We start from the raw sequence: 18,075 nt of genomic DNA on the forward strand, positions 1-18,075 counted from the left end.
AAGCACCAAATTTAATTTCTCTATATTTATTGCTGTATTCCCCACATAACTAAAAGTATCAAATATCAGGTATTCAATGTGATATACTATGATGCATTTTAACAACAGTAAAGACTTGGATCAATTAAATGTTTATTAAAATGGAACGTTAGCCAGTGACACCAGAGATGGCTTCCCTTTTTATGAATTGACACACAGACCTCGTCTGAGAACAGAGGCTCTCTGTGGCTGGAACTAAAAAAGGAAGACAGTAGTGGTACAGAGTCTTCTCTTGATCACTGTCTAAATCAACGAAAACTCTTGCATGGCTGCTAATTCTTCCTGCATCAACTGACAGTGCATGTTTGCTAAATCCATACATATGACAAGATTCTTTCAGAGCATATGAAAGGATTTTCCTATTAGCCTTTTCTTTTTGACAGTTCCCTGACAGATATACCATTTTGATTAAAATATTTCTTTTAATTGCAAGAATGAAGAAGAGGTAGCATCACTGGAGCTAGTTGTGCCACAGGACCACCATAAAATGACTGCTATTTGTTAATGTCATTTACAAACTGCTAAAGTAACATTAGTAAGTGGAAGCACTTGATGCTAAGGGATTTAACCGTACAGTAAAGAAACTTTATGGACAGATCATTAATCTCTGACTGCAAAGAGTTCGACTTGATTTTATGCCAAATGTTTGACTCTAAAGAGTTTGCCAAATGGCAAAAGCTAAATTATAGAAAAAAATACATATTAAAATAAGACCCTTTAAATTTTACATCTGCTGTGAGAATAGGCAAAGACCATCACATTTTTAACATAATCTCAAAATGCAATTCCTAATCCAATAAAAACATCTAATAAAAGTTGGCATAAAGTTGTAATAAAATTAATTAATGAGTTGTGTACCACATTATGCTTTCATTTCCAACTTGTTAAAACAGCAAGTTTCACTACTCATTCTCATGTGTTGCATTTCTCTCACTTTTCTCAGTATTTGTGTGTGGGCACATAAACATGTTTCCACCAAGAAAGTACCAGCCTGTAGTTGAAAAATATACATGTTCTGCTAATAACAACACCTGATAATCAGAAAATATTTCATCACAGCTTTTCAAGGAGGAGGAAGAGTAATATTACTGCACTCTGTACACGGGGTGAGGGAGGCAGAAGGCTCTTTTCAGACCATCTACTGTAGCTGTTTAAAATGGCATCAATATTCCTGTGACATTAAAAGTTTGACAGAAGACCGAACAGTTCCTGTTGCCCGGTCTTTGCCTGGCCCTAGTTCCCTGCACAGTTAAAACGGGGAGAAATGGTTGTGTTTCCCAAGGGAAGCTCTCTGCAGTGGCTGACCCATGGACTTTGGCATCCCTTGGCAGAAAGCTGGGATGCGCGAGGATCCACGAGCAGCCCAGGCTCCTACCAGCACAGAAACAGGGCGCAGGTGAGTGCGTGCCAGGGCCAGGGCGGAAAGCTGCCTCATGGGGCAATCTGGCTTAATTGTCCATGTCTAAACTCATGAGTTAAAAAAGCTGTGAGTCATCTCTCATCCTGGGAGGGACAGATGTACAGTGACCCGCATCTGTACAACTAAATTCTTTCATCACCTGCAGCTGCGAGACACTTTTGAGACCAGTCCCTGGGCTTTGCTGTGCCCCAAACCGTGCCTGGCAATTATTTGAGAGAGCACTATTGGGCACGGGCCAACATCATGAGAAAGGCCATGCTACAGATTAGCCGTGCCTAGCCCCATGCTTTCACACTGGTTAGTGAAGTGTAGCAAGACACGACCTGTAAGTCCTCAGTTTACCAAGAGCATGGGAAGGGATGGCACTCAGGGATCCAGCAAGAATTATTCCCCATTCACCACATTCACCTGTCTGGGATGCCAAAGCACAGAAGGTACTAGCACATTGAACCTTGTGCAAGGCTATATGCACACAGCACTGTTTCAAAATGGTAAAGCAAGTTAACCAGCTAACATGAAGAGCACAGTCCTCTTAAAGCAGATGCAAGGATTACAGCAGAAAGAGGAAATCTCCAGTTTCTAGTTCTGCTTCTTGTAAATTACTTTGGCCAATATTAAAAATGTTACACAGCACAATTTTTTAACACCAGTAAATTGAGATTATTAGGTGGCAGGTCTGGGAATCAGAATGATTGGCATTTACAGCTCAGAGTGAATTCAAAAAAAGAAACTCACCTCAATGTAATTAGATTATTTGCAGGTGGTTGCTTTCATTTCATTACAAATAACTTGCATGTGTAATATCTACTTAAAGGAACTGCTATGCTAAAACAGTTACACATTTCTGACAAGGAACAAGAAAAAAGGGTCACTTTCCACAAAAAGTACATTATAAAAAAGTCTTATAAGGATTGTACTTTACCTCAGAAGATTAATAGGAACCTACATTTAAAATAATTTTATTTTATATAATTTTTTATGTCCATTTCTCAAAGCACTTCATAAAACTGTTGTAGGAAACATATTTACATGGCTTTTTCTGATAAGAAAAGCACACTTAAGATATGTCCTTAGACTTGTGGTACCTGTGATAAACTGTGTATAATTTTTTTATCCTTTCTTTTTTTTCCACTTACAGCATGAGCTTCACTGTTCTATATGCTGTGCAAACACATTAAAGGAGACAGCAACTTCCCTGGCAAGCTTTTCCTTTAAGGAGAGAGGTTTGGTCCTGGGACACAGAATGGATCTGACAAAGTCATAATTGGAATCCATGTCTTCATTCCTCGTGTCTTCTTGCTTCAGGAAAAATTTGTGACAGACTCTGATGACTTAGCTATGCTTGATTTTGTAATCACTTGGATTAGTCTTGCTATGGGCTCATCTTGGATTTTTACTGAGCTAATCAAGCTCTTATACTTCGGGAAATTTCTCTGTGTTAAATCTAATCTGTTTAGGTACCTGGGGATATATTCAGCCAGTAGCACACAGCCACGCAGTGCCATTGAAACACACGGGGCATCTGAGAGATACAACACAGGGACCATTGCTCCATTCAACTGGAACCACAGGTGAGACACCACAGGCTGTACTGATGGGTCCTCATCAGCTACGTGTGAGCCCTTGGGTGAAAGGTCTCAGTCTCAAACCAAGTTCCAGCCTGGCTGCTTTGCCGCTTTACAAAAAAATCGGTCCAGCACTGTGTCGGGTTGAGACCCTGTATCAAAACTCAAGATGGGGTAGGCAACTTGGTTCCAGACTGCACGCAGAGTGTACAGGAGACTTGTGAAAGCACCAACATGGTACTGGAAGTTCCTTGTTTGTTTTATGCCATTTGCCTTTAAAGATCCCAAAGGTTTTAGAAGTTATGAGCAGGATCTTAAATGTGCAGACTCTACACAGGTGCCAGAAATTTTGGGTTGAATGCTTCCTCCAGAAGCCATAAAGGTGTGCAGTGCCTCTAAGGAGAAGGTCTGCTGGCAGGGTAGCCTTTTCTCAGGAGGAAGTTGTCTACAGTGTGGATGTGTAAGTGTAAAAAAAAAGGACTGGCATCTCTTCACAAACAGTTGGGTGATAAACTATAATTTTCTATAAAGCTTTCTAGGAGGAAACAAGGGCCAGTGGAAGAAGGTGTGCTCATGCCCCAGAGGGACTTGGTAAGCAATGTTAGAATAAAACAAATCTCTAGATCAAAACCAGTAAGTGGTACCTGGCAAAGTCACAACCTGAGGTTAGAAGTCAGGATTTTTTAAACTTCTGGGTTTTGAGCTTGAAGTGAGTATTCAGTGGGACCACATTATCAAGTTTTCCCTGAAAACATGAAAGTGAAAAACATACTGAGAGAGAGAGAGAAATAGCTGAGTCTTCCCTGGAAATTATTTGTCTCTGAGGATAGACCCTTAAGTATTGAATGCAGTAAGATGCAGCACTGGAAAATGGAAATGAGGGAGGGAATGAAAGCAGAATGGGAGCGTAAAATGAAAAAAACAGCTGAAAGCTTTAGGGATAGGGATAAGAGAGAGAAGTAAAACCATGAAGGATCAAGTATAAAATAGAAGGGAAAGCCCTCAGGGTTAATCCAGAACCACAAAGTAGCCTTGCTATGTTATTAAATAACATATTTTGTATAAGTATCACTTAAACCATCTCTTTAATGGGATATGGCAGCTGCATGCCAGGGCACAGTGACACTTAACAAACAGCCAAGGAGAGGAAGGATATAATACTTTCTACAGGATGAACTTTATGAGCTTATGATGTAATAAGCTGAGTCAGAATCTGGCTAGGGTGCTGTACTTAAGCCTTTAAATCTTGCAAAAAAAATACTATTAGCTATTTAACAACCCCAGTATTAATTTTACATCTCACCTGGGAAACATCCTGTGCCCTCTGCCACCTGGGAAAAATCCTGTGGTGTCTGCCACCTAACATCTCTAGCACCAACTTGGATGGAGGTTCAGTAACATCTCTAAGAAAAAAAAAAAGAGCCACCAACCTTGTTTCCTCCTGTTGTTTTTTTTCTTGGTATTCTTCCAAGTAGAACTGATCTCAGGGAATGTTACCAACTCTGCAAGGTATGACAGGGTTGCATGCAAGGTGGTGCATCTCCCAGAAAAATCTGCCTAAGAGTGAATATAACAAAGCCTTCTGCTCTCAGATCTTTGAACTTGTACAAGCAAAACAGTCTGAGAATGGGTTTCCTTGCTTTGACCTTGTGCTTAAGTTGTTGGCTCTCATCTGATTTAGGATGAAAGTTCACATTATTTCCCTCAGGAATAGACAGCAGTATTTGCCCTCAGTTATATTTCTCACAATTTACTCAGTTTGTCTTAATTTTACTTATAAGGAAACTGGGAGAAGATATTACAAAAAATTTTTATTTGTTTAAATACTGGTGACTACTGTGACTGTAAATACTGTGACTACTATGATGACTACTGACATTTGGTCAAGAGGCATCCTGATTTCAGGATTTTTAACCTCAGTTAAAATTGTACTTTAAGGACTTATCTACATAAAAAAATCACCATAATGCAACTCAATTTGTTCAATTAAATCATGCAGACTTCACATGTAGACTTATATCAGTTTAAAACACATAAACACTGGCTTGCATCCATTCTAATATGTCATTCCTTTCATCCTAGAGATGAAATTTTGGTAGGATTCAGTGATGGTCTTGCACCAGCACGGCTGAATATTTTCTCCAGTGTTTCAGTTGGCACAAACACATGTTGTTACACCCCACAGAGCTATTCCACTGCATTCCTGACATATTTGGGTTTTTAGCTATCTTTTCCCTAAATAATTTAGTTTCTTTGCAGGGGTCAGAAGTGAAATCAGGGTTCAATTTTTAACAACTTACAACTTCCAATAGGAAAAATCTCCATCCCCTGGCCAAACCTTGCTGGACCACTTACACAAATAATATATTCTGTGCAATATTACCCCGCTGCAACCACTACAGATAAAATAACACTATGTAATGAACTAAACCGCAAAGAATAAATCCGAAAGGCTTTTCTTTTCAGAGGATTGTAAAATCAGGTTTGGACCCCTGCTATGCCTGGCAGATAACCTAATCTCACATCCTGTATACCTAAGGTACTCAACTCTAGGTACCTAAGTTAAATCACTTTCATACTGAGCCCAGGCACGGTGTTCTTGACTAAAACATAAAGGCCGGAAGGGCATCCAGCTTTGATCTGAAAACACCTTCAAGTAGATTTTTTTCCCTAAGTTTATCACCCAAACATTCAAATTTAGTTATCCCATGTTCAAGTCCCAAACATAATTTCTTATGCTTTTAGTACCACTATTTTCTCTGACAAAAGAATTTGTGCAGCGCCCTCTCATTGGTATATGAAGACGGCTGAGATCCACAAGACTGCTAATGGTATTACTCAAAGCTTTAACGTAGGGAGGGACAGCTATCCATGTATCTGGCAGCAGCACAGAGCTCACTGTGCCTGTGGCTCAAGAGCTTGTCCAGAGACCTGCATGGGTGTTACGGATCCCAACAATGCTGTGATTTCATGGTGCACTTTTAATGATGTTATGACTACACTATTATCAATGGTAAATGCTAGCTTAAAGCCAGGCTATCTGTACAAGCTGCAATCGTGTTTAGATTACCAGGTAACACAGGTTTATTTTCTCTTTCTGTCAAGTATTTTTTCCTGTCCACAAAGGCTATTTCTGAATTTTTTTTTATTATTATTTTTAAAAAAGTTTTTGTGATGGATACCAAAATTAGATTTCATTTGTAAAACATTGGTTTGCATCTCCCTGAACTACTACCCACCCTGGAGCCACCTCTAGTTCAGAATTTGTGCTGGTTTAAAAAGTCACACCATGAATTAAGCAGAATAGGAAACAATCCAAGTATACAGTTTTACTTATCTCTCAAATCATACAGATGAAACTCAGTTTTATTTGTCACATCAGTAGACAATGTATCTCCCAGCCTAATGAAAAGGCAGAAGTAAGACTCTGGTATCCAGTGAGATTGTACATGTAATGCAAGCATCCTCAAGCTAGAGGGACTTTTTCCAAACGTTAATATTTTTATTTATGTATATAACAAATGGAGATGCTACTACCCATAGTTCCATGACTGTTATAGTGAGCCTCATTCTTCACTACCTTTTTGACCTTTATTCACAAATAAACACAAACTTAGGATTCCATGTCTAGAAATACCTTATAAGCAACCACACTGTGCTGAGAAGTTTTTGTATTGAAAATATACAGACATACATTTTAAATTTCCATTAGTCCTCCACTTTTATTGAATAATGATGCTCAAACACACAGTAGTATACACAGTATAGTATGTTTTTAGCTATGTTTGGGAACATGAGGGAAAAGGATTAACAGAGGTCCCTTTTAAAACCTTTCACTGTCTAGTTCTGTGAAACTTAATTCTGGTTCAATGATGCCCAGCGGTGTAACAGACTAGGTCAATTAACATTTTCTTCATACAGCAGTGGGTCAAATGTGCTTTTATAGCTCATACAACTTTTATTGTGTTCTAACTTCATCTATTCCAAAAGAGTCATCTCTGAGATTGACAAGCATCATTGAGAAAGCAAACAGACCCTTTTTCTGGAGACTAGTTGACTTTGGTTCTTCTTCAATATGCAACTGCTTACATCCCTGCTCCTTATGAGAAATTTTGCGAATTCAAACAAATATTTTAAAATTTTAAGCAAATATTTTTGGACTAGATGACCTTTAAAGGTCCCTTCCAACCCAAACCATTCTATGATTCTACAATTTTCATCATTCATGGAAACAAAGAGACTATCAGAAGCTATCAGAACCCATCAGCAGCCTTCAGATACTTATCTGCCACTTTCAGTGGGTATTCTGTCTAGTTTTGTATTTTTACAGACTTCCTAATACTTGAATTAAATATTTTAGTTAAATGTTCAGACAGTTCTCAACTACTATTGAAATCTTTTTTTTCCTTATTACTATTCGACATCCAGGAAATGAGAAAACATGGGCAGAGGAGGAAGGGTCAGCATAGACAAAGCCTGAATCCATCTTTAGGTTTTATAGCCCACCTGGCTGTATAATAACATTCTGGGCATTGTGAGAATTTAAACATGCCTCAAAGATGAAAATTTTAAGGCATGAGATCATTCATGGATAAAAGTACATTTTAAAACAAACAAGTTTTCCTGACAAATATTTTTATGAGACAATTATCAGCCCTTCCCTTTACAGTTCCCTTAGAAAATAAGCAGACACTGATTCACTTCCAAGCTGCTGATGAAAAAATAAGGACTCAAAGGAAAACAAAGCAGACAGGGACAATACTGTTGATATAAATGAATGAATACATTCCATTGACAATTCAGTTTGTCAGTGAGACTCTAAATAGCCAAAAAACCAGACATGTAGGGAAAGTAAGTTTCCTGCTGAACTCTGGCATGCAGTAGAGAATCAAGATTAACATCTCAAAACATTTTTCAGAAGCCAAAATTACTAAAATATTTTGATTTATAAATGGCAAAGGGACTTTTCTTTTTTCATAATGTTCAAATAAACTAACTTGAAGTTATTAAAGTATTGAAGTATAATATTACATTTTAGAAGTGCAAAACAAAACATAATGAAATATAAAATATGACATATGATTTAAAGTGATTAAATAACCTTCTTAAATCAAACCCAAAATGTAACATAATTATTAGCTTTGATTAAAAAGAAAATGCCCATAAAATCTTATATGCTAGTCTATAAGTTAATATGACAGCAGGTAGAAGTGATTCCAATAGAAGTACATATTGACACAATCACTGGAAAGATTCTAATTTTGACGGAATAGCATTTCATCTCAAAGGCTGCTGACTAAATCCCTGAAATACTTTTGGTCTCTTATGCTAAGAAAATGGCCTAATGCTGGGTTATGCATCATGATAACTCATAAATTCAAGGGAAATCTCATTTTATACACACTGCAGACAGCTTAGGACTCTGTTCTGCCTTTGAAAGTGTCTCACTGTGACACACACACAGACACATCTGGTATTTATAGTTTCTTTTGTCCCAGCTTTGGATGCTTTTGTTCTCATGTCAAGTCATAAAGATCCTAGGGCAATATAGAATTTCCTGAAAATAGTTTAATTGTTCACTGACATTATCTTGAGTGAAATCTAATTTAAAATGAAGACTTTGCAGGTCTTGCCAACTTGTGAAACATGCAACACTACATTTATTACTGAGTAAGAGAATATCTGTCATGGCATTTAATCCACTCAACATGAAACAAAAGGGTGGTATTCTTCATTTCTAGCTTTAACCATATAAAAGTTAGATGTCTCAGTCTAAGCTATTGACCTTAAACTGCCTCTGTGGTCAGTAGAGAGAAATAGACATTTCACATGACAATTCATCTGACCTTTCTTACGTACATATTTTAAGATGAGATGAACAGTCCTCTAGGGATTTAAAATGAGATAAACTGCCAACTAGAAATTTGATATCTATATCTAACCTAATCACCTGAGGCTTCCTCTGTAGTCAATAGAGAGAAACAGGCTTCCTCGCATGACCTTCATTGTCCCCAGTGAATCTAACCTCCCGTAAATGCCTCAGCCAGGCTGCGGAACAGGGGAGTCTGGCAGCAGGGTAAAATCACGGAGTCCCTGCATGCAGCATAACTTTGTAACCCATCTGTCAAAAAGTGGAGCCCCACATCTGTCATTTTAAACGCTCTCACTGTTCAGGCCTGACACACCTTACTCTCTAATTTCACCAGGGCATCACAGTACCTGCCCATGCTATTCCAAATGCTCACACACATACTGCAGTAATGATACAACAAAGGATCATTAAAAAACTTGGTAAATAAGGAGCTAGGGAACATCCCATCTGTATTTTGTACTGGATTAAAACGTAATGTTACAGTGGTGTAGTTCTCAATTAATCACATCAACTTCAGTGCAGTTATTGTGGCCTGGAGCCAGTAGGAGAGCACAAAAGCAGTGTTTGTGAGTCTTTCTTCAGCTTATGGCAGCTGTTTAGCTCATCTTTGATCACACTTATTTTTTTGCAGTTAAGCTTTTTGGTCACACTATCTTTGCAGAGATAGCTGTTGCAAACAATGCCCGTGTTCACATGTCAGCAAAGGTATTTGTGCATGTGGATTAGCTGGTTTTTGCTTGTCATGCACTTATTCGCTTTTGTGTTGTTTTTGTTTTGTTTACAAAAAGATATTCAGCTACTCAAGGAACACAAGCAAGAGCATATGACATAGCTGAGCAGCTGTACACGAGAGTTAACATTGGTGCAAAGTGTTCAGCTGTAGCGGATAGGAAGAGCTATGCCATCTTAGGTCAAGACAAGAGGCTGGTAGCTAATTTAATACAACAATGAACAGCAGATGCTCTTAGGAAAGAGTATCAGGACAGACAGGGTATGCCTGTGGCAATGCATCCCTAGAATACACCTCCAGTTTTCAGTACTTTGTGGCTTAAAAACTTCCTGAGCTGGTGTGAGTGTCTTTGCATTTAACAGCCCTGAAAGGATTTTTTTCCATGTGGATTTATCACTTCTTTACTCCGTATCAACTTTCAGCATTGCAAGCATCCAACAGCACAAACTTCCCCAGCTTAATTATACACTGTGTGAAGAACCCCCTCCCTGTTTTCAGTTGCCAGTTGTTAGTTTTATTTGATACTGCCTTGGTTTTATGGTCACAGAGATACAGAATGATTGCTCCTTATTAACCTTCTCTAGCTCCTACATGATTTTGTAGACCTGCACCATATGGCTTCTCATTCATCCGTTCACAAGGCTGAGTGCCAGTCAACTGAGTCATTCCTCATTTTGAAGGGTTCCATATCATTGATCATTTTTGTTGTTCTTTTTGTACCTTTTTCTGGTCTACTAAAATGTTTGTAAGCAAAAACGAACCAAGAGGAATAAAAGTTTATCAGGTTGAAGGATGAATAGAAGAGTATATCTTTTTAAGAATAGGTGCATATTTTGGGGACAGACATTGAGAATAAATAGAAGCCTAAGTATGATTTTTTTTCTCCGGAGGTGAATATGGTGGCAGCAGTTAAAACAGCTCAAAAACCTCCAAAATTTTCCTCAAATATCTCCATCTTTTTTGGACAAAATCTAGACAAGCAGATTTCTCATAGGTGACAATAAAACACTTCCATAGAAATTTAAGAAATTGTTACTCAGCAAGTATAATTTTTAATCCTTTTCAAATCACATTTCTATAATACATGCAAGAGTTTCAAATGGGTTAGCTAAGGCTACCCTGGGTCTTTTTTGGTGCTTTTCCATAGAAGTTCCAGAAGGTAAGAAAAATAAAATGCTATGCAAATATTTGAAAAGAATAGCAAGAAGACTGTTGTAATGACAAGCTGTCAGGTTCACACTGAAGTCAGGCAAAACAAGCATTGAGACCCAGCTGATACAGGACTCGGCAAAGAGCTGAAGGAAGGAAATGTAACTGATGCCAATCTAGGAAACTATACAGAAATTAAATTCTGTCAAACTAGCAATATATTTTTATGGGATTATGGGTTGATTGATGAAGAAAATTGTATTAACCCTGTCTTCTCCCTTAGACTTTCAACTTTAAATTACTTTACATTTAATTAGATGATGCTAAATTAATGTAGCACATTAAAATTTAACAGGCCATACACCTATGGATTAAAAATGGATTAACAGACATCCCTCAAAATATTGTCATAAAATGAGACCATTTCTATGGAATTGCTCTTGACTGTATTTTACTTAATGTTTTATTAAAAATCTAGAACAAACCACAAAACAATCACAGTTAAAGTCTGTAAGTGATCATTGCAATAGTAATAAATCATGAGGAGTTCAGGTCAGTTGTACACAGCTTGGAAGACTGCATGCAAACTTCATTTTAATGTGGTCAAGTGTGAATAGTCATGTTGACCAAAGCTCCCTTATGTCGATGTTTCCAGGAGGGCTAATACAGTCTTCCCGTGTAGAAAGCATCTTGAATAGGTGCTCAAAGTTCCTGTTATCTCAGCATTTGACCTTCATGCAAATGCTCCTGTAACATTCTGTTTACTTCTTGTATCACTGTGTAAAAGGTTTTCAAAGGACTGAAGAGATTCAGAGAAGAACCACTGAAAAAGATTTCCCTGTACCAAAAGATCCCAGAAACTCCATCTGAGAGGAAAGGCTAAGGGACAGCAAAGTTTATAAGCACACAAAATAAAACTTTGATCGTGATCTCTTTGGTCCAAGTCATAACAAAATACAGTGGCTGAAAGCTGAAGCTAAAAAATCCAAGGCTAGAAATGAAGAACAAATTTTTAACAGTGAGGGTAATTAGCCAATGGAACAACCAACAAATGCTTTCAATCAAGACCAAATGTTTTTCAAAACATTTCATACTCAAGTTCAAACTGAAAATATATAGGTCAGGCTAGATGATTACAATGATCCCTTGTGACTTCATAATCTATGGCTCTATGGATCTAAGCACAGCCTGAAGACTACATCTGAAAACAAACAAACAAGAAATAAACAATTTATGAATACTTTAAAATAGTATGCTGTTCACAGAAACTAGAATTACTTCAGAAATAATTCAGAAGCAGAAAAAAGCATAACCATTCTTTAATAATTCATTATTTAATAAATCATTTTGCTCTACTCTGAATTTACTTTTTTTTTTTGTCCCTGAAAGCTGAATAATGCCCATTGAATATAACTAAGAGTTGAGTAAAATAAGACCAGAAAATGCTCCAGTGACTTTTGGAAGTTATTTTTACACGATTTCTGGCATTTTCATTTTGAGCATCATGTGATTTTTCCCAATCGTCGTCAAAGCAAAGCTGTCTAGGTACATATAACTTACATGAATGTAAAGATGTTTTCTGTCTCTTTTGAAGTTGCATCTTTGTACCCTTTCGAAAAGCTTTGTATTTGAAACTATCTGTTGATCACTTACTAGAAGGATAGTGTAGATGAGTTAGGGTTTGTCTAACACAGAAAGATTATTTCCTCTATTTTTCTATTCAGACAATTTTTCATTAACACTATGTCTTGGTTTAAATAAGACCCATCTCCCTTATGGACACAAAGGAACAAACGATGTTTTTTCAAACTTTAGATAAATGGCAATCCTTACATAATGGTGGGCATTTCCTCTTTGGAGATCACCACTGAATCAGGACATTCAAACAAACTCACCGCTAAGCTGTTCCCTGGGGCTAGGCTCAGTTTGTCCAAAGCTATGCTTATTACATGTGCTTTGGTCAGCAGATATGCAATCTTAGACAATAGCTTCTTTCTGCAAACAATAGCCAGTATTAAGAATGTCATCAGATATAATGGCTATGAGTGGGACAATTCTGCTTTCTTATGAAAGCTTTCATAATGGAGCGGTCAAAGAGTGCGTGTGTGTGCGCCTGTGTGTCTATGTGTCTGTGTGTGTTTTAAGAAAGATCCACCAGCACGCTGCAGAAGCAGCCGGCTAGTCTCAGAAGAGCTGGTTCATGAAAGGTGCCATTTATAGCGCTTTCACAGTACCATAGAATGGAAACATTAGGTAATAGTAAAATCCCAGAGCTAGACTTACTAAATTCTGAAAACTTACTCACATTACCATGCTTTATAGGGCTTCAGGGACTTCATAACAACAATCTGTGCAACTGCAGACTTTGTTTAATGAAAAAATAAATAGAAATAGTTACCCAAAAATTAGCCTAAAGACTGGTATTCCCTTGTTAGTGCCCTTTAATAATTTTCACTATGCCTCCATTTGCACTCTGTCTAGAAAATAAAAGGCTTATTCATGCACAAAAACACAGATCTGCCTTCTCAGTGAGAAATTTTGTAACATTTCTGTAGTAGAATCAACTGTAGCAGCTCAAGGTCTTTTTCTGAAAGAGGAAAAACGGTTAGCTGGATATTGCATTACTTTCAGGAGATTTCTTCACTGTTGTGTAATTTATCTGACAGTTGCCACAGGGCTTACATGCCACTTTAGTTACCCTGCTGATTTTTAAGGGATGGATATGCATGTGGAAATTAGGGGAGCATTCATTTTTCCCCCTAATTTCATCAAATTACATGCACTGTGATTTTAGATAAATCACACTATTACGCTGTTTCCCTTTCCACATTTACAGAGGCTTGTGGGTTCACTTCGGTTTGCCTTTAAGCAGTCATTGTTTGCATCAACAGCCCAACCAACTGGGTTAGTCTGATGTGTCCTCTAAATGGTGTCCTCTCAGTAGCTCTCCTTAGTGCTCTGTCATGAATTTGCTTGGCTTTTTCTTATCGGGAGGTTTCAGAGCCAAAGCTCCAGAATGTCTCACTTTCCATACAAGGCTTCCTGTGTATTTTAAATGAAACAGATACAACAAAGCAAGCAATGTGAATTTATGCAGCTCCAGTGTGGGAGAAACAAAGAAGTTGGTTGAATGGACAGACAGAAACATATCAGCCTTGCAATCTCAAGCAACCCTCAGGCAGGTACAGCACATATGCCTTCTGCTTTAGGGCAGACAGAATTCAAAAGATCAGCCTTTTTCTGACCCCAGATATGAGCATCTGGCGAAGACCAGCATCCTTCACAATTTTGGCAGTTTGCAAAGACATAGACTGGCCTGGATCACAAATCGGAAGCACTCATCATGGCTGAAAGTGTATTTTTTGCCACTGGGATAGTAGAAAACTGAGAGAGACAGACATGCGGTTGGGGGAGGAGGAGGCAAAGTAAGACTGCTTTTTCTCTGCTCTTGAAACATATGATGCAAATATTTATGCATGAGGCTGAGATGAATTCTTGGGTCATCCTTCTACCCCGTCTAAAAACATACTCATGTCTAAAAGGAGAGCTCACAACAGTCCCTAAGTTTGAAAACGTGCTGATGTCAGAATTTTGCTCTATTTACATGCCTTTGACGAAGAGCAGCCAACTACCTGCTTATCATAAATCTCTCCTCTCCCTCCCTTCATCCTCTCCACTGAAACCCCTACAATTTTCAGTACAGAACACCAATGCACAAGTAGGTTATTCTGTGTATGAAAGCAGTGCTTGTGAAAGATGTTGAATGCACAGTCCCGGAGACCCACATCCTCTGCAGTATTGCAAAGGAAAAAAAGATACATCATGGATAGCAGCACTGTCAGCTTCCTTGCTCTGACTTACCAGCTTCACTGAGCTTGAAGAAACACCCACTGGGGTGAAAGGATCATTCATCCTTTATAGCCCGGTTGTTGTCCTAACTGCTAAAATTGCCATATAGGCTGCTAATTAGAGCCAGTTATGGTTATGGCTTTTGCAATGCTGACAGATGTGAACTGTTCACCCAAAGCTTACCCTGAAGGTTGTGCCACTTATAAAAGCTATCAGATGTAACAATCTGCTAAACTATGGCAGATTTATACCTGCCTAAAGATTAAATCAGAGAGAATAGAGCTGGAAGAAACCCTCCAGAGATTGCTTGATCCACCTCCCTACACCAGAAGATCATTTCTACTTTGGTTTTGGCTGTTTGTCTAACCTACTTTTATAGGGTTCCTCTAACAGAGACTCCAGAACCTTGACGTGTAACTCATTCCAGTGCTTCGTAAGAACTTCCAAGAGAAGGGGTTTTTTTAATGGTTAATCTAAACTAAACTATCCCTATACTTCCTATTTGCTGTATTCCTTTCCTCTTTGGAGGGTCCTGCCATAGACCAGGTAAACGTGTCTCTCCAGTCTTCCCTCAGTTTATAATTCTATCTTTCTCCAAGCGTGACATTTTCTGGATCATTCTCTGATCATTTTATTATTCTTTTTGGACTCTGTCCAGCTGGGTTATATCTTCCTTGTAACACATGGCCTAAACCAGATTGGACACTGTTACAGTTGAGATTTTGCAAACCTGAAGAATGCAGGACAGTAATTGCAATGTCTTACAGGTGATGTTCCTACCTATACATCCCAGACTACGTTTATGGGAATGCAGAAGCAAGACGCAGCTCACCCATGTGTGTCATGTGAGTCGAATGACTCATTGCTGTCACCCTATTTCTTCTTCTCCTTTGTCTGACTCCTCCTTGCCCATAAAAAGGGGATATTCTGGCCACACTCCAAAATCTCTGCAGAAGCACTGAAAAGCTTGAGATGTACTTCAATGGTGATATTAAGGACAGCAATAAATAAAAGACAAGAAGAAACCTTCACAAGACTGCTACTTCTCACCAGTACCACTGGGTGAGAGGTGGGTAAGACTCCCTTTAGCAATATCTTTACCAGCATAGGAATAATCCTGGCTGGTTTCTTTTCACCATCTAATTCTTGCCTTGGTCCTATGATAGAAAAACCACATGTCATCCAGAAAAGGATTGGGTTATTTAAAACAGTACATAACAGTAGAAATATCCATAGGTTTGGGACCTGATTGTTTTTCTTAAACCTGATCTCTGAACACAGACAACACTCAAACTGCATTAAAACTGTTTTTTCATGAGAGCAAATATCTCTGAGCTCGTGTATTAATCTGGAACTTTTGTGTATCACAATGCCCCAAACACACAGCTGTCAAACGGATTATTTCTGTGATTGATATAAGATGTATGGATATGACGTCGAGAAAAGGCTGCATTGTGGGACAAATGTCCCCGAGCTTTTGGTACTATAATTCCCAGAGAACTGCTATACGTTTGAATTGCTTTATCTTGGCATAATGCAGAATTTCAGTAGAAGCCATATTAGCTCACTTACTAGAAAACCACAAAAATCCCTCAATATAGCATTTACAAATCACATAATTTAGATTTTTTTCTAATTATCTGTGTAAATAAATACACACACAAACACAAATACATATGGAGAGAGGCATAAAATTATGTCCTAGCCATAGTAGAGCAGTTAATCATATCCCATGCATTCTACTAGGAGCAAAGGGTTTCTATAAAAATTAAAATGCGTGGATATGTATGCCCTTTGGGAATTTCCCTGTTTAAATATTTGCACTTAGTAAGAAAATGTTGAAGAAATTTAAAAATAAGCATTACATTTGATGAGGTTCCTGTATTTGAAAAAAAACACACAACAAAATCTATGGCACATACAAAAAAAATTCCCATGTAAAAAGTAGGTTATAATAGCCTAGATTCTCCTTTAGAATGAGAAGTACACTTGTAACATTGTCAAATGGTATTAGCTTTATATGATATTCACATCTGATTCCTGATGAAATAAAGGCCCATATTTTGCCTTCAGTGCTGAGCAGCATCCTTCCTCACAATTTGTTCCACTGAAATGAACAGTTATTTTGCTACAAAGTGTTTTAGGTTAACATAGTCTGCATCTATATGGTGAGTGGAAAGAAACAGTTTACCTTTCCATTGCTTCCTTCACAATGTTATCATTGAACTTAGATGACATGAAGTATATATAAGTAAGAGTATACAATTTTAGATTATGAAGCTACTTGCTACTTTTCACAACGTTTGTCCATGATTTCACATTTTCTATGGCATTATAGCTTAAAATAGTACAAAGATACATGACATTTACAGCTCAGAAAGACCTTTGGCCTTTGACCTTAAAAGATCTTTATGTGGAGGCCCATGGTGGATTGATTTTTGACAGTACAGTGACAGAGCCATACAAAAAAGGTATTCATATTGACCAAGTCAGTGGATATTTCAGGTCAAAATGTCAGCAGTTGTCTTTTTCAGCTGACATCCTGGTCCGAGAAAGTTGAATTTAAGGTTTTCTTGACTCATATTTTGATTTCTTGCCATATACGGCTGTGTCATTAACTCCCTGGAATGCCTTTCAGTTTCTTCCTTGGAAAATGCTAAATAAGTTCTCACTTTACCTACTTACTGAATAAGAATACAAAAACAACGGACAGCTGTGAGGCATCTGCGTGTCACACAAACACTGTTGGCACAGCTCCTGCATTCAAGAGATCAGCAAGAGCCTAGTAAATAAGCTTTCTTCACTAAAGATCACTTTTGTCCATGATCATTGGAGCTGTGCTTTACTCATACGTCCTCTGAATTCCCCTTTTCTTCAGTAATCACACATGTCTAGCATGATGGCTGATTCTATTCTACAGTCCTGGGCCATGTAATTATGTGAGTAATTGGCAGACAAGATGTTGTGAATACCTGAATCCCAGGTTAATTGAAACTAACACCTGCCTGAACTGTGCTGTTGTAATGGATGCAATAATACAACAAGATCAGGTCCTATTGAGTTGCATAATCTTTTCAAGGCAGGGTTTTTGATCTCCCTCCTTTGATTTGAGGGCGGTGGTAAACTAAAGTATTATGCCTTTGTTGAAGCTTATAAAAGATGAATCTGAGGCTGAAAATGAAGATCCTTCCAGTTAATCTGTATTGAGAAAAATCAGGGAGCACACATCTTTTGCATCTTTCAATTAGAAAAGAAACAACAGATACAGCTGTCAACACAACTGTAGTCAGTAACAACATTACAGTTCACCCTAGAGTAACCCAAGTCATTACCCAGGTAGTACAAATTGCAAACTTTGGACTGATGAGGCTCAGAGTGGGCAAATTCCCACTAGCATCATTAAACATCCCAAACTGGGCAAGTGCTATGGCATTACGCAGGAGAGGTTATT

At 38.1% G+C, this 18,075-nt stretch overlaps 1 pseudogene; it reads left to right on the top strand.

Moving 5' to 3' along the window:
• Positions 1-1,379: 1,379 nt before the first annotated feature.
• LOC138689931 (uncharacterized) overlaps positions 1,380-18,075 on the top strand; it is a 63,576-nt pseudogene continuing 46,880 nt past the window's right edge.

The sequence above is a fragment of the Haliaeetus albicilla genome, chromosome 18 (genome assembly GCF_947461875.1).
Source record: "Haliaeetus albicilla chromosome 18, bHalAlb1.1, whole genome shotgun sequence".
Classification (NCBI taxonomy): Eukaryota; Metazoa; Chordata; class Aves; order Accipitriformes; family Accipitridae; genus Haliaeetus; species Haliaeetus albicilla.